The sequence below is a fragment of the Lactuca virosa genome, chromosome 2, assembly GCF_052849685.1.
Source record: "Lactuca virosa cultivar CGN04683 chromosome 2, Lactuca_virosa_CGN04683_v6, whole genome shotgun sequence".
Classification (NCBI taxonomy): Eukaryota; Viridiplantae; Streptophyta; class Magnoliopsida; order Asterales; family Asteraceae; genus Lactuca; species Lactuca virosa.
This window is the reverse complement of record NC_136427.1, coordinates 280,715,085-280,741,255: the sequence shown is the minus strand read 5'-3', so window position 1 is coordinate 280,741,255 and position 26,171 is coordinate 280,715,085.

Genomic DNA, 26,171 nt, shown 5'->3' with positions numbered 1-26,171 from the left:
TCACCCCATAATGTTACACTTAAATTCACGAATTCTTTAGACACTTCTATTCTCGCACGACAAACCCAGATAGATGTAATCACTCCATCATAGCAGTCAGCAGAGGAGTCAAGGAAGAACAAGAAGAAGTTCATAAGGAGTTTTCCAAGGAGGGATCAGCTGAAGAAACCAAAACGTTTTATGCGTCACACTAATAAATAATAACCTTAATTGACTTAGTGAGTTAGTGAATACACTACTCACACTAAGTGTTAAGATTATTACTTTTCATGCAGCCAGTAACAGATATTCAGTTCACAGAAATTCATTCGAGGATAACCATTTCTGATTCATAAAGTTTATTTTATATATAGACTCCCATTATGAATTGTTTTTTAGAACCCCATGAAATTCAGAACCAGATACACTAGGAAACAGGGATAACTTAGTTTAATATCACTTGTACAATACCTACTTCTACTTACTACCATGCACATATCTCGGAAATGTAACTGAAACATTGAGAATAGTCCAGAAAAGTGCAAAATTGTTTGGTACATTTAAGTTGATGGAATACAACTAGCAATGACCATCATTACTCACGAGATGATTCTTCTCCATACAACAGAATCATGTCTTCACAAGGAGGAAACCAACCAACAGGAGAGGCACCAATTTTGCAGATAGACTCCGCTACGTTTCAGGCTGAGGTCACAGCTGCTGTGACAACCGTCATGGCACATTTCTATGCTAATAACGCCAGCAGAAGAGGAAGTGGTGCCGGTTATGCTAATCGCAGTAACAATCAAGGGAATCAGCGAGTGTCGGTTGACAAGGACACCCCAGACCACAAACCTAAGAACAAGAAACGAAAGTTCTGGGATAAAAAGGGGAAAAAGTCGGCTCAAGGTTCTAACAAGAGACGACAGCCCGTGGCTACCCCTGCGGTTACAACAGCAGTCACAACATCTGGCACTTCATCTGCCACTACAAACTCCGTCAAACGATATGCTGGAAATCTCCCAAAGTGCGACAAATGCACCTATTACCACAACAGAGTTTGCCGAGAGATGCAATGTACCAATTGCAGCAGGAAAGGGCACACTGCCCGTTTCTGCAAGGCGTCGGCACAACCAATATCCCAAGTAAAATAGGTTAGTTTCTGTGACAACCCCAAAAATTTTTGCTTTATCAGTTCAGCCATTCAACTCAACTGAGTGTCAGACTCATTTCTGCTATCGTTTAGCCTTGTTTAGAGTCCATTTTAAGGTTCAAAGCTCAGTACATCCAAGCCTTGAGTATAGGATTGGGTCGCGTTCACTTCTAGCACCAAAATCAGGCCTTACACTCCATCATGAGGAGTGTACGACTGCACACCCCTCTCCTAGGAGCACACTCACATGTATAAGGTTGGGACTTAGCCTTCATTCATCCCTTTTCACACTCCTAAGCCTAGAACTCGATTTCTCTCTCAACTATCATCTAATTTTCAGCCTAGGTCTTCAAGAATGTAAGTGTTCTTCCTTTGGTTTGTTGTTAATCTTCTTAATCTAGTAACACCCTTTGATTTCATCCATTGGAAATCATCTTTTGACTAGATCTTCAAATCTCACCAATAACACCAAGAACACACACTTGTTCTTGGTGATTTTGAGCCTTCTTGAGCCTCCGGATCGTAAGTACTCCTTCCTTATGCTTAGATCTTGTTAAGAACACTAGTTTAACACCTTAAAAATGCCCAGAACTCATGAACATAAGGTGTGTGCGGCCGCACACCCAGGTGTGGCCGTACACCCCTTAAAACACCCTCAAATGGCCTCCAAAATGCATTTCCAGCTTCAACACTTGCTGAGCATTAGTCCTACAAGCCTCCCTACCCTTGGATAACAGTTTTGTGCACTTTTTATCATGAGTGTGCGGCCGCACACTCCCTGGCTGCACACCCATGGCCGCACACTCCTTGTTATGTCTGTACACTCCCTTTAAGTGAATCACATGTGATTCCAACACTTGGTCAAAGTGTTTCCTAGTCCTGTAAGGTGTTTCCTTGCATTTGGTTGCTTCTAAACACAATATTTATGTCAATATATTCCATTATATGTCATTTAGGACTCGTTAAGTCTCGGGACTTCATTCGTGGAACTTTTCATCCTTACGCGCATATTCATTGGAATCACCCACATAAGGTGAGTTCATACCCCGTAATGAATCTTTTAAACTGTTTTAAATGCTTTAAGGGGGGAGGGGGAATACAAGATGAACATAATGATAATTATGTAAATGTTTTGTTATAAACCTCATTTTAAAGGATTGTTTATGTTTCAGGAGTAACCAAAACATTTCAAAAACTCTTTTTAAGTTATGTTACTTATAGTTTATAAAACTTCGTTTGTAAAATACTATCATAACTTAGTAGATAAATGAGACTTTTATTCAAGTCAGTAATAGTTCAAGTAAACATATTAGTAAACAATAGTAGGTATGGTTTAGAGGTTCAGTTCATACTAGATACTAGAACATACTATAAAGAGAAACAGGGAGAAAGATACAAATACACAATAACATAAAGAACATACTCAGGAAGGAACATACTATAATTATAACAGAAGGAACATACTATAACCATAACAGAAGGAACATACTATAACTATCACAGAAGGAACATACTATAACTATAACAGAAGAACAAATCATGAAATTACACAAGAATACCGTATTTGCATAAACCAAAGTACGAATACCACGTACATGGGTTAGGAAACACGAGGTACAATGTCATACTGGGTTTCAATAACAAAGGTACAAATACAACGTACCAGGGTAAGCAAACTTGAAGAATGACACTTACGTCATACCGCATTTCAATAACAAAGGTACGAATACCACGTACTAGGGTTAGCAAACACGAAGTATGATACACGAAACACATAAACATATGTAAAAATCAGGTTAACAAATACGAAGTAATAACATATCATTCCGGGTTTGCACAAACAACGGTACAAATACAACGTACCAGGGTTAGCAAACACGAGGTACAACGTCATACCGGGTTTCAATAACAAATGTACAAATACAACGTACCAGGTTTAGCAAACACGATGTATGATACAGGATAAACATTAAACATAAGTAAAATGTATAACATAAACATTTAGTTAGAAGGTGAATTATAATGTTAACTTTATGATTTCTTGGTAGATACATCAAGAATATATATTAATTGAATCCAACATATAGTAGAATGTGTGCTTTCCGCTTCATTCCCTGTTCCTTGTTTGGTTGTGGGTTTAGAGCAGATGCACCCAGTCTACTATCTATTCGATCTTGACTATATACATATTTCGTATACACCAAGTAATCATAAGGAGTACTAGGTATAGGTCAGGTCATAGTAGATAAATTAAATACATCGTTTTCTAGTACAAAAACATACTTTCAGATAGAACATTGAGTAAACTAAACTAGAAACTTAAAAGGTTTAATTCATTTTATTAAACCAATACAACTTAAAGGACCTTAATTTGTTAATAATATAATACCTTATTTTACACATCAGGGTTATATATATGTAATATCCGACAAATAGTTAGATGTGTGCTTTTCCGCCTTACTTCCTGTTCCTTGTTTGGTTGTGGGCTTAGGGCAGATTCATACAGTTAACTATATGTTCGATATTAGATTATATATAACTAGTGTAAACTAAGTGATTATAGAAGGAACTATTGTGGTTACTATTTTTACTAAAATAACTATTACAGTTAACTCCGTGAGTATCAAATGAATGCACCAGAGTTATATACAATGAAGATCTAACAAACAATGGGATGTGTGACTTCCGCCTCATTCCCTGTTCCTTGTTTGGTTGTGGGCTTAAGGCAGATTCACACAATCGATTGCTTGTTTGATCTGTATTCTATATAACTTATATTCATTTAGTACTCATAGAAAGGATTGTAGAGTCATTTATACTTATATTTCATCATATCAGAAGGTATAGGATCTTCTGAGGAACAGGCAAACTTTTCTAAAAAGAGCTTTCAACTTACTAATACATCACTTAAATACTTATGAACTCACCAGCTTAAATGCTGATCTTCTCTTTCAAAATAACCTGTATTCTCAGGTAACTAGTAGACAGGTACACATGTTGGGATTCAGAAGATAGATCATAGTAGCTTCATGTCTTGTTTTGTCATTTACTTGTGTAATCTATCTTATGTGAAACACATACTTTGTAAAAACTTTCTTTCTAATGAATGGTTATTTATTACTTTGATTACTATGATGCATGTCTTGTGATAGTAAACATGACGTCCTCCGCCCCCGAACGTTTCCGCCGTTCCGGTTTGGGGGTGTGACAGTTTCAAGTGCGGCGAATCTGGACACTTCAGGAAGGGATGTCCAACGGAGAGAAATGACGAAGGAGTTCGCTTCTACAGAACTCCGACACAGCACATCACTTCAACCACCGATGCGGGTATAGTTCAGGTATGCCATGCATGTGGTGAAATGGGACATGCCAAGAGAGACTGCCCAACAGAGAAAGGTGACGGTGGAGAAGGAGGAATTTAACGACAAGACATAAGGGAGCAACGAAGAACCCCTCTTTTGAGATTTTGGTACGTCTCCTAAATAAAATTACTTTAAAATTTGAATTTATATTTATATAAGATTAAAACTTGGGGGAAACATTCAAAAAAAAATTATAATAACTCACTCGTATGAACAAGTCACAACATTCATGAGAGAACTAAAGATTTGTTCAGGGAAGCTATGATGACTTAGTATGTACACCAGGGTTGTGCATAGCTAAGATTTTACAGACTTAGAGTGAGTGATTCTGCCTTTATTCCTGTTCCTTGTCTGGTTGTGGATTTAGGGCAAAGTTACTCAATCAACTTTCTTATTCATCTTAATTATACATAATTTATATATGCCAGTCGATCATAGTGGTACCGAGGAGGATCGAAACATAAAGTACTGACACTAGTTATCAAAACACTTGCACTATTAGTACTCGCTCATCGCGGTACGATTTCTGGCAGTGATAATATCAAGGAGAAAACAGAAAACACTAGAACGTTTACACAGAGTACATTGTCGAACACACTCGGGATATACCATCGAATAGCAGACGTTTCTTTTAAACCCGCCTAACATTTGTTTCTATAAAGAGTCCGTTGTCGTCTTTCGTCATGAATTGGCGTGGTCCTCACCATACTAAGTTCATATGATTCCATCGCCTTGACCGTCAAATCAACAAAACCCTCGTCATTTCGTAACAACAACCCGACCCATACCTCAGAATCGTCTACCTCGTATTCTAAACCCCGAAGTACTCATGCGAGGAGTACCTTGCCCTCCGAAACCTTAACACCGTATACTCATCAGACCTTCCCGAAATACCACTTGTTCAGCAGATCAAGTTCAAGCATAGAGGCTAAGGACGAATACAACCCACCTATAACTATTAAGTGTATACGCGAGGGTGGTATATAATTATGATCATGCAGATTTAGTATGTGTGTTTCCGCCCTATCTCCTGTTCCTTGTTTGGTTGTGGACCTGGGGCAGAGTCGCACATCCGACCGTCTTACTAATCTTAATTATATACGACTTGTATACACGAGGTAATCATAAATGGACCAGGTATGAATCCTATCATGGACATTAGGGCAAAGTTGCCCAGGTCTACGAGTGGGTATTCTGCCAATCAGAGGAGCACAACCCCAGTAGTATTGCGAAGAAAGCTAATTTCGGGACGAAATTCCATCTAACGGGGGGATAATGTGACAACCCAAAATTTTTTGCCTTGTAAGTCCAGCCAATCAATCGAGAGCCAGACTCATTTCTACTATCTTTTAGCATTATTTATTGCCTGTTTGAGTGCTCTAAGCCTAGTACATTCAAGTTTTGAGTTTAGGGATGAGTTAACTTGGGTTATTCATGTTGGACTCGAGCCAAACACTCCACCAAGAGGAGTGTACGGCCGCACACATGGGTGTACGGCCGTACACTCAAGATGGCCGTGAACCCATGCCCATATATAAGTCATCCCTTCATTTCTTCACACTTTTCACACTTCCAAGTCAAGAAAGTCAATTATCTCTCAACTATCATCAAGCTTTTCACCTTGTTCTTCAAAAACGTAAGTATTCCTTCCATTGATTAGTTGATATGTTGCATTATCTAGTAAAGATACATGATTCAAAGCCTTGAAACATCACCAAACTCATGAACATCAAGAGTGTATGGCTGTATACCCTTGTTAGGATCATAATCTAAGGCCTTAAACACTTGCTAGGTACTTGTTATCCATTAGAACTCTTGAACCCTTGAATCCCTATGAATCAAGGCCCAAAAATGCATCCATTTTGGAGTGTGTACGGCCGTACACACTTGGTGTGGCCGTACACACCTCAAGTCCTTCCAAAATGAGAGTTTTGCTCATCCTCTTGTTGTACAATTATCACATTAGCTTCCCCATGGATCAAGCACCCTCTTTTTGCATGTTTTCCCATGAGTGTACGACCGTACACTCCATGGACGTACACCCCTTGGCCGTACACTCCTTTGCATGGCCATAAACCTTCTTTAGTTAATCACATGTAATTGTAACACTTTCTATCAAGTGTTTCTAGTCCCTAAGGTTGTTTCCTTGCATGTTAGTTGTGTTAAACACTAATTACATGCCTATATATGCCATTATATGTCATTTAGGACTCGTTTGTGTCTCGGGAATTCATTCGTGGAACTTCTCATCCTTACGCAAATCTGCAATTGAATCACCCACATAAGGTGAGTTCATACCCCTATAATCAATATTTTAAATGTTTTAAATGCTTTTAAGGGGGGGGATACAAGTTTAACACAATGATAATTGTGTAAATGTTTTGTGATAAACATCATTTTTAAGGATTGCTTATGTGTTTATACGTGATCAAATCATTGCAAAAACTCTTTTAAATTTATGTTACTTTATGGTTTATAAAACTCCGTTTTTAAAGTATAATCATAACTTAGTAGATAAATGAGTCTTTATTTCAAGGTAGTAACAATTCAAACAAACATAATAGTAAACTATAATAGGTATAGTTTAGGGATTCAATTCATAATATAGCTAGTAAAGGGAGGAGCATACTATAACTAGTATAGGGAGAAGCATACTATAATTAGTACAGGGAGAAGCATACTATAAGTACTACAGGGAGAAGCATACAATAACTAGTACATGGAGGAACATACTATAACTATAACAGAAGTACAAATCATGAATTACTCACTTATACTATATATTCCTAGTATCCTAGGAAGATATAGTATCTTTAACTCATTGTTTATAACAAATTATGTTAATACATCATACCGGGTTTGCACTAACAAAGGTACAAATACAACGTACCAGGTAGCAAACATGAGGTAATAATACATCATACCGGGTTTGCACTAAAAAAGGTACGAATACCACGTACCAGGGTTAACAAACACGAGGTAATAATACATCATACCGGGTTTGCACTAACAAAGGTACGAATACCACGTACCAGGGTTAGCAAACACGAGGTAATAATACATCATACCGGGTTTGCACTAACAAAGGTACGAATACCACGTACCAGGGTTAGCAAACACGAGGTAATAACACATCATACCGGGTTTGCACTAACAAAGGTACAAATACAACGTACCAGGGTTAGCAAACACGAGGTAACAATACATCATACCGGGTTTGCACTAACAAAGGTACAAATACAATGTACCAGGGTCAGCAAACACGAGGTAACAATATATCATACCAGAGTTATTTATAAACGGTACATCTACAAAGTACCAGACAATAATAAATAAAACACATAAATATATACAAAACTCACAACAGTATCGACTGAGACGTTAAGAGTACATGATTTCATTACTTCTAGTAGTTTGTCCAAATATAAGAATAACGCCACATAACTTACTCGTAATATGAACATTCAGTTAGAAGGGGGCCTATAATGCTAAGTTTATGATTCCTCGGTAGATACATCAGGGATATATATTAATCGAGTCCAACAGATAATAGGATGTGTGCCTTCCGCTTAATTTCATGTTCCTTGTTTGGTTGTGGGCTTAGAGCAGATGCACCCAGTCTACTATCTATTCGATCTTAGCTATATATATATATATATATATATATATATACATATATATATATATATATATATATATATATATATATATATATATATATATATATATATATTCCGTATACACCAAGTAATCATAAGGAGTACCAGGTATAGGTCAGGTCATAGTATACAAATTCAATACACCATTTTCTAGTACAAAAACATACTTTCAGATAGAACATTGAGTAAACTAAACTAGAAACTTATCAGTGAAAGGTTTAATCCATTTTATTAAACCAGTATAACTTAAAGGACCTTAAGTGGTTAATTCTATAATACCTTAGTTTATACATCAGGGTTATATATAATTAATATCCCATAGGTAGTTGGATATGTGATTTCCGCTTTACTTCCTGTTCCTTGTTTGGTTGTGGGCTTAGGGCAGATTCACACAATTAACTATCCATTTGATATTAGATTATATATAGCTTGTATAAAGTAAGTGATATTAGAAGGAACTATTGTGGTTACCATTTTTACTAATGGAAATAAGGGTTATTCTTAAAGAATGTTTTATTCAAATATAAAGGAACTATTACAGTTAACTCCATGAGTACCAAATGAATACACCAGGGTTATATACAGTAAAGATCTAACAAACAACGAGATGCGTGACTTCCGGCTCATTCCCTGTTCCTTGTTTGGTTGTGGGCTTAGGGCAGATTCACACAATCGATTGTTTGTTTGATCTAGATTCTATATAACTTGTTTCCATTTAACATTCATAGAAAGGATTGTAGAGTCGTTTTTACTTGTCTTTCATCATATCAGAAGATATAGGATCTTCTGGAGGAATAGGCGAACTTTTCTAAATGAACTTTCAACTTACTAATACATCACTAGAGTACTTATGAACTCACCAGCTTAAATGCTGATCTACGCTTTCAAAATAACTTGTATTCTCAGGTAACTAGTAGACAGGTTCGCGTGCTGGGATTCAGAAGATGGAGCATAGTAGCTTCATGTCTTGTTTTGTTATTTACTTTTGGATTCAATCTTTTGTGAATCACTACTTTGTAAACACTTTAATATTAATACAATGGTTGTTTGTTACTATGATTATTATGATACATGTCTTGTGATACTAAACATGACGTCCTCCGCCCCCGAACGTTTCCGCCGTTCCGGTTTGGGGGTGTGACATATAGCTAAGGTCGATTAGATAGTAGACTGGGTGAATCTGCTCTAAGCCCACAACCAAACAAGGAACAGGAAATGAAGCGGAAAGCACACATTCTACTGTCTACCAGACCCGATTAGTATATAGCCCTGATGTATCTACCGAGGAATCATAAAGTTAGCATTATAGGCCCCCTTCTAACTGAATGTACTAAGACTCGACTGTTCTGTTTGTCTTTTGTAATGATGTAAGTTTTCCCAAGTTTAAGACTATCTTTAATAGTTGGCATTACCTTTTATGTGAGGAAATCACAATAAGAATGTAATGGGAAAATGAAAGTATTTAGTAATGTTGTATAAAGTGACTACTGAAGCACTAACTACCTTAAAACCAGTTTGTTAATTAAGGTTTAAAATGTGATGTGGCTATAACCATACTGATACGACACGTGTTTAACACAACGACCTAATGGCGCCGACACTGATGTGATATTTGTCACCTGTAGACTTGCAAGTCCCACTGTAGCTAGCACCAAGGTGTGGGGTGTCAATCCCGTATAGATCTATACACAAACTCATGCTCTTCCTCCAGGAGACTCTGGTTATAAAACGCGACCTAACAAGTATATTGCTAAGCCGTGAAGTAGTGGTTTCACATTAATGTTATAGTATTCTTGTATTTGTATAGTATGTTCCTCTGTTCTAGTGTACAATATATTCTTTCTCTTTCTCGTTATAGTATGTTCCTTCTGTTCTAGTGTATAGTATGTTCCTTCTGTTCTAGTATATAGTATGCTCCTCCCTGTACTAGTGATAGTATGAACCGAACCCCTAAACTATACCTATTATAGTTTACTAGTATGTTTACTTGAACTGTATCTAACTTGAAGAAAAGACTCGATTATTTACTGAGTTATGATTGTACTTTAAAAACAGAGTTTTATAAACAATAAAGTAACATAACTTTAAAAGAGTTTTTGAAATGATTTTATTACTTATAAAAGCATAAGAAATCCTTTAATGTGATGGTTATCACAAATAACATTTACACAATTATCATTGTGTTCAACTTGTATCTCCCTCCCCCCCCCCCCTTAAAAGCATTTAAAACATTTAAAAGATTGATTATAGGGGTATGAACTCACCTTATGTGGGTGATTCAACTGAAGATTCAAGTAAGGATGAGAAGTTCCAAGAATGAATTCCCGTGACACAAACGAGTCCTACATATAATGGCATATATAGGCATGTAATTAGTGTTTAAAACAACTAACATGCAAGGAAACTACCTTAGGGACTAGGAAACACTTGAAATGAAGTGTTAGAATCACATGTGATTGATCAAAGGAAGTTTACGGCCAAAGGAAAGTGTTCACGGCCCAAATGGATGCATGGTTCACGGCCCAAATGGATGAATGGTTCACGACCCATTGGAGTTCACAGCCCATCTTGATGAGTGGTTCACGACCATGCATGAACTTATGAAGGGTTCACGACCCTATGAAGGGTTCACGGCCGTGAACACTTCAAGGTCATGAATATGGTGATGAAAGTGGTGAATCTAAGGTGTAAACAAAGGGGGTTTCAAGCATAGACAAGAATAGATGTGTTACTAACCTTTTTGGGCTGATATAAGAGTTCTTGGTGGATGATACTTGAGAGAGTTTGAGAGAGTTTGCGGCCAAGGGGGCAAGAAATGAAGAAAAGTGAAGTGATCTTATATATATAGGGGAAGAGATCACGGCCAGAAGAGAGTTCACGGCCGTGAACTAGGTTTGTGGCCGTGAAACTCAAATGTTGTGTTCTCTGGTTCGGGTGCAGCCTTCTGATCTCGAGCTAATACTTCCTAACACTCAACCCTTGAGTGTACTAGGCTTAGAACTCCTTAGAATGACCCTTAACAAGGCTATAAGGCAATGGAATTTAGTCTGACTTTTGGTTGATTGGCTGGACTTACAAGATAAAAAATTTCGGGTTGTCACAGTATGTCAGTCTACTAGTTTTTATATTACATATACCCCCATGATATGCTAGTTAGGATGAAACCTTGGAAAAATGAAAGTTTGCATGTATAATAGAGAAAACATAGATCCAAGGTTTCTAGGGTTGAATGCACACCATAGGAGTGTTAGAATGCTCAAAACCCATTAGTGGTATCAGAGCCTAGGCTTGTTTTCAATTATACTTGATGCTACATGTTTTTCCAAAGTTGAAATTCTGCCATTTTTGCATCTGACTGCTTACCACGATGTGGCAGTCTTTACCACGACATGGTGATGCACCTGTGTGTAGAATTTTGGGATTTTGCTTGCTATTGGATGAGGATCACTACCCTAAACTGTTTTTTGAACCTAAAAATCTGTTTTCCAAGAGGTTAATGTTCTTGCTTGTCCAATTGAAAGATAATTGTCAAAGTTTCAAGTTTTATATTAAGTTCATATGATTCATGAAAATTGTTGATATGAATTATACATGTTTATGAGTTTTGTTAGGTCATAGAAATTATTTGACATGCTTGTTAGTTTAATTGTTGATCTAAATGCATTTTAATGGACTCCATAACTTGTCCTCAAGTTATGGAATTCCAAGAGTTTTTCATTAAAATCATTAAAACTCATAAGTTATAGAAATGAAAGGTTTTGAATAGTTTCAAAACTTGCCCTCAAGTTTTGGAATTTGTAAAATCACACATTAATACTTTAATTCCAAACCCTAGAATTTTAAAAGTTTAAAATTCAACCCTTATAATTTATAGTACTATAAGTTAATAACATATATATATATATATATATATATATATATATATATATATATATATATATATATATATATATATATATATATATATATATATATATATATATATAAGAACAAGCCAGTCTTACCGTTAGTAGGCCTCACTCACGAAGCCGGTCTATAAGGGGGGTATAAGGTTGTTGCCTATAAAATGGCAGCTTAATGGGTGTCCACTCTCACCCACCGCTTCCTTGACTGGTGGAGGGTCGTTAGCCGAACGGGTAGGACAAGGACTATAATTCTCATTAAAAGTATAATGATAAATATATAGTAACTAAACCTTTTATAAATTCTCAATCTTAGTTACTTTAGGAAAATGTGAACTTGATGCTAACCCATGAAATTACACTTTGCACCTTGTTAAAGTCGTTAGTGGAGCTTGTGTGGTTAACCGGCACACTAACTTGGACTTAACAAGGGTGGCAAAGGGTGGCTTAAGGTTTATCATAGATCGGTGGAGCGTGTGTGGTTAACCGACACATCGGTTAGGTGATAAAATTAAGAGTACCAAGTTAATTTGCATGGTTTTTCACACCTTGTTTGTGATCCTCGGTATCCCAGTCACAAAATTGAAGGGCATAATCGAGATTTAAACATGCCAATGAATTGTTCAATGAATCTCAAAAGATCTAGGAGTTTCAATCCAAATAAAACCTAATAATCTATTTCGTTTTTCATGGTGGAAATTGGTAAATCGTCATTTACCTACCTTCAAATATTTTATAGCTTGGATTACGGCATTCCTCTTCCAAGTTGTAAAACATTGTGTTGGGTCCTAGCCTTAATATTTCATTTTGGCTGTCTTATTAAGGACTCTTTATCCAATCTAAACTTGTCTTTCTTCCTTTTCAGATGTCTTCCAACAATGCTTCTGGCTCAAACCCTACTGGCTCCTTCTCTCTCATGAACCTTTGTGGGAGAGTCATCTTTGATGGAACTAATTTCAATGATTGGATTAGGAACATAAGGATGGTCACTTGATATGAGGACAAGGAATATGTCCTTAACAAGGAGCTTAAGGTCATCGATGAGTCTTCTGCTACTCTAGAGGAGATTGCTGAGTATACTACCCATGAGAAGGATGCCACTAAGGTATCTTCTATCATGTTGGCTACCATGACAACAGAACTCCAGAAATCCTATGAAGATTTCTACAATTATGAGATGCACCAGGACCTGATGGAAAGATACCATCAGAGTGCTCGTCAGTAAAGGTATGAAATCATCACCTCCATGATAACAACGAAAGTGAAGGATGGAGAATCCATCACGGGCCACCTGCAGAAAATGCAAAGATTCGTGGACAATTTGCTTAAGTTAAATGTAAACTTTGATGAGAAGTTAGCAATAGATATCATTCTATACTCCTTACCCTCCTGTTATGATCAGTTCCGCATGACCTATCATATTAACAAGGAGGAGGTCACACTTAGCAAACTTCAAGGACTTTTGAGGACTGCTGAAAGTAGTCTCAAAGGTAAGAATGTTGTTACCACTCCTACCACCGCCCCTGTTCTGGCAATCGGTCAAGGTAAAGGGAATAAGAGGAAGACATCTTCGAATGGTACCAAGGGAAAGTCTCTTGATGGCTCCTCTTCGAGTGGAACAAAAGGTGGTTCTGCCACTCCCTCTTCCATCCCGAAGCATGCACAATGCTTCTGCTGTCAGGAAAAAGGGCACTGGAAGCGAAGCTGCCCCAAGTACTTGCAGGATCTTAAGGATGGGAAAGTGAAACCCACCCATGCAGGTATTTACACTATATTGTCTAATAACTCACCACATACTAATTCTTGGGTCCTTGATACAGGGTGTGGAATTCACATTTATTCTGATTTGCAGGGCCTAAAAAGAAGTGAGGATGTGGAGGATGGGAAGATAAACTTGATCATGGGGAATAGGATAGTTTCACCTGTCACCAAGATTGGAGTTTATACTTTATTGCTTAGTAGTGGGTTAATGTTAGATTTGAATAAATGTTGTTACTCGTCTGAAATGGCGAGAAATATTATTTCTTTTCATGGTTTGTACAAATAAGGATTTACTTTTTCATTTGATAATGAATGTGGTGGTATTAATGCTTTTTATAATGGTGTTCTTTATTTTAAAGCATTACCTTGTAATGGTGTATATGAAATTTTTTCGGTTGTAGACAACTTAGGAAATAATGTATTGCATATTGATTCTTCCACTAGTTTGGATAAGGCATCCTTGTGGCATTGCCGTCTTGGACATGTCAACAAGAAGCGCATAGGCCAACTCCAGAAGGCTGGAGTCTTGGAGTCATTTGACTTAAAGTCAGATGATAGTTGCGAATCTTGTTTACTTGGAAAAAATGACAAAGCCACCATTCACTGGAACTTGTGCTAGGGGTGGAGGTTTGTTGGATCTCATACACACAGATATGTGTGGACCCTTCAAAACCGCCACAAGGGATGCTAACCGCTTCTATGTGACTTTTACTGATGATTATAGTAGATATGGCTATGTCTACTTAATCAAGCATAAGTCAGAAACCTTTGATAAATTCAAAGAGTTTAAACAAGAAGTGGAGAATCAGTTGGGTAGGACGATAAAGATGCTCCGATCCGATCGAGGTGGTGAGTATCTTAGTATCGAGTTCCTTGACTATCTTAAGGAATGTGGAATTGTTTCAAAATTGACACCTCCTAGGATACCACAGCTGAATGGTGTGGCTGAGAGGCGCAATCGAACCTTGTTAGACATGGTTCGTTCCATGATGAGTAAGCTTCGTTACCTATCTCATTTTGGGGGTATGCCTTAGAGACTGCCGCCCATATCCTTAATCTAGTCCCTACCAAGAAGGTTGCCAAAACACCTAACGAGATGTGGACTGGGAAAGTTCCTACTTTAGACCACATCAAGATTTGGGGTTGCGAGGCTTTTGTGAGGCGCGAGACTCACGACAAGCTCGAACCTCGAAGTGAGCGGTGTATTTTCATCGGCTATCCACATAAATCTTTTGGATATCTTTTCTACAGACCGAGTGACAATGTTGTCTTCGTGGCGAGGAGAGGAGTCTTTCGTGAGAGAGAATTCATAAGCCAAGGAAACAGTGGGAGGCAAATTGACCTTGAAGAAATTCAAAAGTCAAGCGGTGAAGGAACCTCGAACACTAACAATCAACCTGAGGAGGAAACTCCTGTTGAGCCGATTGATGAGTCCGTACCTCTGAGGCATTCCACAAGAGTTAGGAGCACACCTAATTTTTATTATGGTTTCCATATTACTACAGAAGGTGATGCATTTATCAGTGATAGTACACTGATAAATTTGGATGAACCTAACAACTTTAAGGAAGCCATGGTGGGCCCTAAGTCTGCCAAATGGAAGGAGGCTATGGACAGCGAGATTCAGTCCATGTATGACAATCAAGTTTGGAACTTGGTTGACAATGTACCGGGTCGTAAGACAGTCGGGTGCAAATGGATCTTCAAGAAGAAGACCGACATGGATGGGAAGGTACACACTTATAAGGCGCGACTGGTTGCGAAGGGCTTTACTCAAACTCCGGGAGTTGACTATGATGAGACCTTCTCGCCATTAGCAAAGATTAAGTCTATTAGGTTTATGCTAGCCATTGCTGCATTTCATGATTATGAAATATGGCAAATGGATATCAAAACCGCTTTCCTTAATGGAAAGTTGGCTGAGGATGTTTACATGAGTCAGCCAGAGGGTTTTGTTGATGCAAAGTACCCTAATAGAGTGTGTAAGCTTGAGAAATCCATTTACGGATTAAAACAAGCATCTCGCAGATGGAATATTTGTTTCGATGAAAAGTCAAAGAGTTTGGCTTTTCGAGGAGCGAGGATGAGTCCTGTGTATGTTAAGGCTAGTGGGAGTATAGTTAGCTTTTTGGTATTGTATGTGGATGACATACTACTCATAGGAAATGACAACCCAACCTTGCAGGAGGTTAAGACCTGGCTTGGGAAGTGTTTTGTTATGAAGGACCATGGAGAAGCTGCCTATATCCTAGGGATAAGGATATTGAGAGAAAGGAGTAAGAGACTAATTGGACTTAGTCAGAGTACCTACTTGGATAAGGTGCTGAAAATATTCAACATGCAAGATTCCAAGAAAGGTGACTTACCGATCCAGAGTAATGCCAAACTGAGTAAGACTCAGAGCCCGAGTACAGAGGCTGAGATAGATGAGATGAGTCGAGTACCATATGCTTCCGCTGTAGGCTCGATCATGTATGCTATGACTTGTACTCGCCCTGATGTGGCCTTTGCTTTAAGCATGGTCAACAGATATCAAGGGAATCCTGGCAAGGCTCACTCGACTGCGGTGAAGAACATTCTCAAGTATCTGCGGAGGACTAAGGACTGGGTCCTTACCCTTGGTGGGAGTGATGACTTGAGAGTAGTGGGGTATAGTGATGCTAGCTTTCAGACATACAACGATAATTTCCGCTCTCATTTGGGCTGGGTATTTACTCTAAATGGAGGAGAAATTACTTGGAAAAGTTCCAAGAAGGAGACAGTAGCTGATTCAACTTGCGAATTAGAGTATATAGCAGCAAGCGAGGCGACGAAGGAGGCAATATGGCTGAAGAACTTCATGGGAGACCTTGGCATTGTACCAACTATTAAGGAGCCTATGGAGATTTTCTGTGATAACGAGAGTGCAGTTGCCTTAGCCAAGGAACCAAGGGATCACGACAATTCTAGGCACATCGACAGAAAATACCACTTCATTAGACATCGGATAGAAGAAGGACTCCTCGTGACAAAGAGGGTATCATCGTATGAGAACCCAGCAGATCCCCTCACGAAGGGACTGTGTAGGGTTAAGCATTTACAGCATGCGAGGCACATTTGGATGAAGGATGATATTAGTTTTAGTAATTAGATAGCTTTTGAAACTTATAATAGTTGAAATGTAATTGACATTTGATGTTTAAATAAAATGTGTTTTTTATTTACTAGTATGGTACTGTCTTGTGTCAATCATTTACTATTGTTTCATTTTGCATGTTTTGACTTCCAGAATAATTATGTTATGGTATATCATATTATTCAAACTATCCACAGTCAATCATACTTTGGAAGTAGGTATTGAAATAAGACTGTCATGAAATGGGTTTGTAGATTTTTCTGAATTGTATTAGACATAGCAATTGTTGCTGCAACATTCATGAGTGCTCATAAGTTCTGAGTATTTGAATCAACCCACGCTCATTAGTATCACTTCATGTAATTTATATCGAGTGATCGTGAGACGGTAATATCATATAAGTCTTCAAACCAAGAGATATGGGTTGTTGACTATGAGTTGGTTATGCATTGATAGTACGAAAACGCATCAGTAACATGATGTTATAAAACGTGTTGTTGTGTACAATTTGATGATTAGTCAGTACAAGCATATGAGTCGAAGTTTATTTGTTCCTTTTAGTCCTTGGAGGATTAGAAGCGATATCTGGGCCCCTCGATGATTTTGTTTTGACTTATGTGTCGGGCCCGGTCAGAACTGAATTGATGTGTTCGATTAAGTTCTATGTCAAACAAATCGGAAATCGGGAAACAAACTGTTGGACAATAAGTACGACATTGTTCCATGTATTTGTCCGGCTGATATCTTGAGAAGAGAGGATTATATGATCACTTATCTAAAATGGCACAACTCAGTTCCGCGAGACTTTGAAAGAGCTACGATTGCTGGTCGGATTCTGAAGTCATACTTGCAGCTATAGTTATTAGACTTATCCAAGTGGGAGACTGTTGGATAAGGTGTTTAAGTCCATAACTATATTTGGTATGTACTTGACCCGACTTGGCATGCTCCATTTGGGTTGCGTGGCATCGGAACAATTTGGATAGACTTTTGTGAGAAGAGGATATTTATGGTTTATTAATATATTATAAGTTCTAATATATTAATATGAATTATTTGATTAGTATTGATCAAGAATTAGTTTGGAATTAATTTTGTGATCAAAAGAGACTAATTAAATAAATGGGGATTGATTTAGTAAATCATTCATTCTTGTGTAGTGGGCTTATGATCTATAGTTCCTCATGTTGGGCTAAACCCATGTGGTGACCCATGGATACTCCTTGGAGTCTAAAACCCATGGATCATGAGGAATATGGAAAGATATGAGTTACATGGTGTAACCCTAATGTGCACACTATATAAAGAAGCCTCATCCAATCAAAATCGGCACTAAGACATACACAAGTGAGGGCTAGCCAATTTTGGTGCATATCAATCTTTTCTCAAGTTATTCCAAGTTGTTGGTGGTGTTGTGTGAAGCATTTGAGGCATCACATTTGGGGTGCTAAGCTCACAAAGTCTTAAGGAATCCAATCAACAAGAAAGGAATGTCATTCTACTAGTTTTTATATTACATATACCCCATGATATGCTAGTTAGGATGAAACCTTGGAAAAAAGAAAGTTTGCATGTATAATAGAGAAAACATAGATCCAAGGTTTCTAGGGTTGCATGCACACCATAGGATTGTTAGAATGCTCAAAACCCATCACTTCCATATCCTACTGAAATCATGGAACAAAAACACGACCTTGCTTAGTTTGAGGGTCGCAATATGTTTAGCATCGTATACCAGAAATTTATCTATGAGAACTTATGTAGTCATTGCATTTTAGACTAATACCTCTAACTAATAAGGGTTGAAGTTAAGTTCCCTTGCTTAAGCATATGTTTTTAGGAATTTTTAGTTTTGAGTGAAAAAAGTGAGAAAGAAAAAAAAGAATAAATAAAACATAAAAGTTGCAAAAGTTGAAGGAAAAGAGTCTACAAAGGTATGAAGATCGAGAAATATATGAAGAAACGCTCCAAATTATGAAGAATCAAGAATAAGGCGAAATTTGCCAAGTTATCTATTGTATTTTTTATGTTCTAAGTTATTTTTCTATATGTATGCTTGGTGGTTTAACCAAAAACACCTTGAGGTTAAGATAGTTTTCTAGGGATTGATTTGGAGGGATGCATAAAATGGGCATTGTTCAAAAGAAGTGGGCAAGTGTTTATGAAGATTGTGAGTATTTAGGAATGATAAAGTTATTAGGAAAAATTAGACACACATACATGCATTGCAGTCTTGGAGTAATGGAGAGGCTCAAAATGGAATGTCTTGTGTGATGTTGGTAGCTTAAGTCTTGATAAGATGATAATAAAATCAGTTTTGCTTGGGGGCAAGCAAAGAACAAGTGTGGGGTATTTTGATATGTGCATAATTAACTATATATTTAATGCATAATTCTTATAATTTTAGCTATAAATATGTTTAATATGGAACAAAAGGTACTTGCTCTGGACAAAAAGGAAGCATATGAGGAGCTGGAAGCAGTAAATGGGAGATAAAATAAAGAAAAGAAGAAAGAAGTCTGAAGACCACGTCGTGGTGGGTCAACCGCGATGTGGCAATTGGAAGAATCTTGATCCTGATGCTGACGTGGCAAACACGGGAAAAACTCGAAGACCACGTCGTGTTGGTGATCAACAACGATGTTGTGGCCATATTTCAACTAATATAAAATCCCAGACATTAGGTCGAAATTGGAGAGTTGCATTCGGTTCTCTGAGGTTATTTGTGACTAATAAACCCTTAGAAACCCATAGGAAGTTGAAAATTCAAGAGAGTTCAAGGATTGAAGAGGATTTAGAAGATAATCAACATTGATCTAGTTTGTTTGCTATTTGAACTTATGTCTAGCTTATTTTATTTAGATCTAATGTGTTTTTCTACTACAATGAGAGGCTAATCACCTTTTACTTATGTTTGGTGAAAATTAACTTGATACTTATGTGTTGATTTCAATTGTTGGATGATTATTATTGATTTACTTGTGTTTGATATATAGAAACCCTAGCATGTTTTAGTTCTAGTCTATATTGCTCAGATTTTGTGTGTTAATTGACCATATAGTTGCATGAATCTATCTCCAAATTGTTTATGACCATTAAATAGTTAGAGCTAGGACTAATCACATCTTAGTTAAAAGTAATTAAAGGCAGTAAATTTAACTGTGTTAGAGAGCATAATTAGCATTAATGTGTGCTTGGTTGCTCAACTTGACCATGGAAGAGTAACTAATATCATTCATAGTCTAATATTATATATTTAGTGTTTAACTTGAGCATGACCATTGCCTTGTCATCTATAAATTGATAGGCCTAGTAATTTGAACATAAGAGCTTAATAATTGGTAATCAATATAATCTATCCACTAGAAATCAACCATAGGAGAAAGTGAAATCGGATCTAGACAGAAGTATTGTTTTAGTTCTTGAAGTTCTTTGTTTTCATTGCTTATTTGTTTTCTAGTTGATATTAAGTTATTCTGATCTTAAAAATCAGTAAACTCCCAGATCAAAGTTTGTTTTATAGTTTAATTAGAAGTAGTTATTTTATTAAATTGAATTCTGTTTCGTGTGATCGACACCCGACTTACATGAGCTACACTATAAACTGACTAGGTACACTGCCTATATGTGCATAGATAGTAAAAGTTTGTTAGGTTATAAATTTAAAACTAGATAGGTACTTTTGCACGCATCACTTATATATTTTAATAATTAAAAAAAATGCCCTACCCCACACCCATTGACTGTACCTTTCATTCCTCTCTCTCTCTCTCTCTCTCTCTCTCTCTCTCTCTCTTACACACACACACTCGAATTCATCTTCTCATCTTCCTTCTTCACCGCAAACTACATTTCCTCCATCCTCTCTCCACCATCTTCACAATTGACTTGCATCGTCCTCACTCTCCATCCGTCACCTGCATCATCTTAGTTCCCCATTGTGACCTAATGATTTCACAGTTAGTATATGTGAATTTGGAGAGATCATCCATGGCCAACCATCAAGATGAAAATTAGATCATCCATATCCAACCACATAGATCAAAATATGTCTATCCTACTTGCCTCTCACAACTGGTATATTCAGCTTTGACATCATCAGAGATCTTGCCGGTAATCTAAACAAATTGACCTCTCGTTTCTCTCTTACCCCTCCATCAAAATCTGTTAAGCCTCTTCCCCTTCCATCTGCCACCTATGTCATCCAATAACTAGCAAAACCAGAAAAGATATTATAGATTGATAATTATAAGTTTAAAAACCAAACCTAAATAACAAAAATTAGAAAAGAAAAAGATGTTCACAAATTATAGGTCGATGCAGAGCTTTGTTTAATAAAGATATATGGACTTTTGTCCTTTAGAAAAAAGCGAATGGTTGTGGTCGTAAGAGCAGATTGAACGATAGAGAATGGAATAAGAGAAATGGTTGTTAAAGGTAATTGGGATGCATTATGATCGAGATCGTCACTGGAAAGCAAGCATGGAAAGACACCCTCCGTCAAGTCGGGTACTCTGAGGAGCTACCGAAGATTACAATTCTCGTTACTTGTATCCTTCTTTCCTCCGTCACCACCGGAACTCACAATCACGAGAAAAGGGTGAGTGGTGGGAAGCCATAGAAAGGAAGATGGAGAATGAATGGGTTTCTTTGATGGGACAGATGGAGGTGTGAAGTGCCGATGAGGGTGGGGTGAGCCGCTAGAAAAGATGAAGGTGAGGTGGGTAGTGTCATTTAGGTTGAGAGAGAGATAGAGAGCGAGAGAGAGAGAGACAAGAGAGAGAGAGAGACAAGAGAGTGAAAGTCGGAAGGGGACCGGTAGGGAGGATAGGTGATTCCATTTTTTTTTCTTTTTTATAATTATTAAAGGGGTGAGATTTTATTATTTATTTTAATATTATTATTTAAATATGTAAAAAGAAGAAATATATATATATATATATATATATATATATATATATATATATATATATATATATATATATAACATAAATCATAAGGCTAAAATAATCTTTTTAAATTCATCATGGACCAAATTCATGGGATACTCTTGATTTTGGACCTTCCATTCAAGTTGGAAAGTTTTTGAACCCCATCCATAGTTTTTTGAATACCATAGGGACCAATCTTGCAGTTTTGTCTAACTTATATAATTGTGAAAAACCATAACATATTGATTATTTTAAGACAAAATTGCAAATTTGGTCTCTGTGGTTTGCAAAAAAAATTGTGGATAAGGTCCAAAAAGTTTCCGACTTGCATGGAATGTCGAAAATCAAGAACTTTCCATAGTTTTGGTCCCACAATTAAGAAATTCTTGCGATTTTGGTCATTGGAAAACCTGAAAGGGCGGTTTTACCCTTTTAATTTTTTTTTTTTGTATTTTTTTGTCATTTAATAATTATTTAATTAAAAATAAAAATAAAAGAATTGGGCCTACATTCTTTCTCCCCCCTTCTTTCTCTCTCTCTCTCTCTCTCTCTCTCTCTCTCTCTCTCTCCAACCATCTTTTTCCTCCTCACCTTCGCTTTAATGGATTCTTCTCCCCCAAACCCCATTTTGATTATCGATGCTAAAAAAAAGCCCTTTCAACACCCATTTAAAGTAAATTAAAATCAAATCAAACCGAAAATAGTGAGAACAATTCAGAATGCTACAACCCCAAAATTCTAAAGAATAACATGCCTACATTGAACATAAATTCATAGTCTATGGAAACTCAAAGTTAACAATAACTGAAATATGAAGACAGAGAATGAGAGCTATCATCAAGAATTGTTTCTGAGATCTTGAATCTGGTCCGAAAAATGTGAGCCTCTGACCATTAATTCACCATTGTTTTTCCTTGTATCAGAAGCTATGACTCTACTAGCTCGTGTGTTTCACCGGAAAACCACAAAAGAAGAAGCAAACGATGAGTTTTACGGATGAACACATACACACACATACTTGTACGATTTCCAGTGAGAGGGAAAAAACGCTTCAATCTGTCACCATAAACCACCGCCAGCAACCTTTGTTCACTGGTTTCATCCTCGCCAGAAAACATCTCCAGCTTTTCTAGGCGCCTATTTCCTGCAACCACGGGATCACCATCTTTGGGGTTGTTCATCTTCTTTCATTTTCTCAAACCTGCAAATCAAAAAAAAAAAAAAAAAGGGTCGACATTTTTGTGGGTTTCTAATGAACCAGACTTGATACTTGCACATGCAATTGATTCAGAAGAGAAAAATGGCTTCATTTTTTTTTGTAATTAGAGTTCTTGGGAGCTTCGATTCTAGAGAGAGAGAGAGAGAGAGAGAAGGAATGAATGAATGGATGAATCAATGAATCAATGGGAGGAGTTGAGGCACCGACAGGGCGGGGAATGGGATATATATATATATATATATATATATATATATATATATATATATATATATATATATATATATATATATATATATATATATAGGGAAAAGGGAATATACATTACAGCCCCACCTAAGCTTAGGTACTAAACCTCTTGAAAATACATTGTTTTACTATATAAAGATTACGGTTAATGGATTCACGATTAATACTTCAAGATGTAAATTCAAGATCGACACAATAGGGTTTAGGGTTTAGGGTTTAGGGTTTAGCGTTTAGGTTTAGGGTTTAGGGTTTAGGGTTTAGATTTAGGGTTTAGGGTTTAGATTTAGGGTTTAGGGTTAGGGTTTAGGGTTTAAGGTTTAGGGTTTAGATTTAGGGTTTAGGGTTTAGGTTTAGGGTTTAGGGTTTAAATTTAGGGTTTAGGGTTTAGGTTTAGGGTTTAGTAATGTTCACTTGGGTGAAGTAATAAACGATTATTGAAGAAAGAAAACAGAGATGGTAAAACGATAATGAAAGAAAGAAATGTTATGGAAGATAATATATTTACCAAGTGAAACCAAACCAGGCATATTTAGCATGTTAAAACGAAATATTTTAGAGGTTTAGTATCTAAGCTTAGGTGGGGCTGTAATGTATATTCCCTATCCCCATATATATATATAATTAAAATAGTATTAAAATAAATATCAAAATGTAAGAAATAAATTAAGGTCATAAAAATCTTTTTAAGTTTTTTAGGACCAAAATCATAGAAAATTCTTGATTTTGGATCTTTAATACAAGTCATAAACTTTTTGGACCATATCTACAGTTTTTGCCAAACCACGGGGACCAATTTTGCAGTTTTATCTTATTCTAATTTACTTTTATTGAAAATCGTATTCATGTAAGAAAAACATGATGAATAGGAACACAAACAAAAAATAATTGTGATGAGGTGACACTATGTAAAATCGTAAAAGCATGAACTATAATAATAGAAAGACAAAACTGCAAGATTGGTCCTTATGGTATTCAAAAAACTTTGGATAGGGTCCAAAAAATTTCTCACTTGCATAGAAGGTCCAAAAACAAGATTTTTCTGAGTTTTTGGTCCAAAAAACTTAAAATGACGGTTATACCCTTTTAGTTTCTTTTTTATATTTTTAAAATTTTTTCAAATACTATTTTAATTTAAAAATAAATAGAAAAGGAAATAACTATCTCTCTCTCTCTCTCTCTCTCTCTCTCTCGTTTCTACACCATCGGCGACAAAAAGGGGGAACCGACAACCCTCCTCCACCCCTCCTTCCTGTCGATCGGAAATAACCAAACACCCCTGAGGATCGTCGCTTCCCTCGGCTGCTACTTCAGTGTTTCTTTCCCATTATCCCTCGTGTTTTGCCAATGGAACAGAACGAGAACAACCAAAGAGGCCACCGGAGCATCCCCCTCGCTGTAACAGTCACCCAACAACGTAAGCCACCTTCGTTTTCTTCTTTCATTTTGGTGATGGACCAAACCTCCACCGAACCACCCCTGTTCTGCTTCCGTTCTTCTTCCTTCTCCCTTCGATCCAGTCGGTTCCCTTTCCCCCTCGATTTGTGGCCGCCGACGACGAGCATAGAGCCTAGGGGAGTTCGTCGGAGATCGACTCTTTCTCGCGATCTGTTTGACCAACAGATCACCACTTGGACTGCTTCCATTCGTGTTCCTTCTTCCCTCTCCCGATCAATGAAGACGAAGAGTAAACCCACAAAGGGTCGTCGGTCTTGACGGACCCCCTTACACCTCCTTGCGATTTCCCATCTACACCTCAGCTCCTGTTAATTTGCCTTTCGTTCGTCTGTTCTTTGTCCAATATGATGGAGACGATAATTATTCAAGGTCAAAGTGGGTTTGGCTTTTTGGGGAAGATGAAGTTATAAGAATATGTATTGTAAAAGTCTCAAAGCAATAGGGAGAGAGAGAGAGAGAGAGAGAGAGAGAGAGAGAGAGAGAATTATTTCTTTTTCTATTTATTTTTAAATTAAAATAGTATTTGAAAAATTAAAAAAACATAAAAAAGAAAGTAAAGGGTATAACCATCATTTTAAGTTTTTAGGACCAAAAACACAGAAAAACTTCGATTTTGGACCTTCTATGCAAGTTGAAAACTTTTTGGACCCTATCCAAAGTTTTTTGAATACCACATGGACCAATTTTGCAGTTTTGTCTAATAGAAACATGACGATAAGCTTTAATCAAGACAAAATAGATGAATAACGTTATTGACCAACTTTTTTTTTTTTTTTCATATTTTCGATCGAAATAACCAAAACTGATAGTTCAATTGATGAAATCCAAAAAAATAAAATTCATTGACGTTGATTATATTCCGAATGTAGATTGTTGTATGATGTAGATGAAGGTTGATTATCAATTAACACTTGATGATGTTGATGTAAATCATATGGAAAAAATCTAGATGATTGATTAAAAGGTTGGTAGTGAAATATGATCTAAATTTACGTTATTATTTATTTTTTTTGAACAACTTAATGCTTCATATTCCATTAAAAGCAAACTAGCAAGATGCTAGAAACCAAAATATCACAAACAATTAAAAGGGTTTTTGAGCCAACCAGTCAAATTTATACTAATTTTATGATTCCTGCATGTAAACCACCTATATAAAAAAGTAACTACCAGATTAAAAATACCATTTTTTTTATGGAATCATCATCATACACCAAGTCGTTTCGGTATGTCCATAAGACCTGCCACATCATTCCAATGATCACATCAAGAGTCAACTTTTTATTCCTCACTAGTCCCCTGTTTTCCACCCACTGATGAAAAGCTTGCACGGTCTCAATTAGGGCTGTAAACGAACTGAACGTTCGGCGAACCGTTCGTGAACTGTTC